Consider the following 1,237-nt stretch of genomic DNA (forward strand, 5'->3'; position numbering starts at 1 on the left):
CCCTCCTTCCCCCGGCGGACGGCCCAGATCCGAGCGGCGGGGGCCAGATCCGGGTGAGGATGGGAGGCGGCCCTCCCTCCCCCGGCGGCCGCCCCCTCCCCTTCTCTCCGGTGCCTCTCCCCCGGCGCCTCTCCCCTCCAAGTTGGATGCGGCGGCGGCACCTCCCCTCCATGCCCGATCTGGTGGTGGCTCCTCCCCTCCTGGCCGGATCCCCTCCCCTCGCGGCCGGATCCGGCGGCGGCCGGTCGCCCCCTCCCCTTCAACTCAGCGACAGGTGGCGTGGCGGTGGGTGGCCCCCTCCCCTTCTCCTCGGCGGGTGGCCGGGCGCCCCTCCCCTTCTCCCCGGCGACGCGCGGCCCGCCCCTCCCCTTCTCCATGGCGGATGTGGCGGCGTGGTGGGCAGTGGCCGTGGCGAGACGGTGTGGTGGGCGGCGGCCATGGCGAGGCGGTGTGGTGGCGGGTGGCAGTGGTGGCGGCGGTGGAGGCCGGTGGTGGTGGCCGGCAGTGGTGCCGGTGGTGGAGGCCGGTGGGCGGCGGCCGTGGCGAGGTGGCGTGGTGGGCAGCGGCTGTGGCGAGGCGGCGGCGGTGGAGGCCGGTGGTTGTGGCGGGCAGTGGTGCCGGTGGTGGTGGCTGCCGGCATTTTTGGATTTTTTATTTTTTTCGTAAAGTATGTTTGCCGAGTGTTTTTTTGCACTCGGCGAAGTTAACTTTGCCGACTCAAAATTTGCCGTGTGCTGTTTGCCGAGTGTTACACTCGGCAAACGTTTCGCCGAGTGTTTTTTGCCCTTCGCCGAGTGCCCCCAGCACTTGGCAATTTTCGTGTGTCCCGTAGTGTTGGGTACTGGAAAGGATACCGATGGCAACATAATCTCACCCAGTGCTGGCCATTCTGCACAAAGCAAAAGTAAACGAAAAACAGTGGTGGTTCTTAGTCCTGGTTCTGATGGAAGCAATACTTGGACTGTCACAACCATGCCGACCTTGAATCATAAGGAGGCGAACACACCCCTGGTGGAACAGGTGCATGCCAATGCTAATGTGAAAGTCACGCCTTCTCACATCAGCAAGAGAAACCCTACAGCTAGTGATCAGGATTCCTTGGAGAGGGCAGCAAGCTTAAAGCAAGGAGAAATTTAGAAGAACCTCAGCAAAAAGGTACTGACCTTGCAAACATCTCTTTTATTTCCTTTGAAGATGTTCATATTGCTAAGAATATTTCAAGCGTTGGGGTTTGTTT

Source organism: Setaria italica, chromosome III (genome assembly GCF_000263155.2).
Source record: "Setaria italica strain Yugu1 chromosome III, Setaria_italica_v2.0, whole genome shotgun sequence".
Lineage (NCBI taxonomy): Eukaryota > Viridiplantae > Streptophyta > Magnoliopsida > Poales > Poaceae > Setaria > Setaria italica.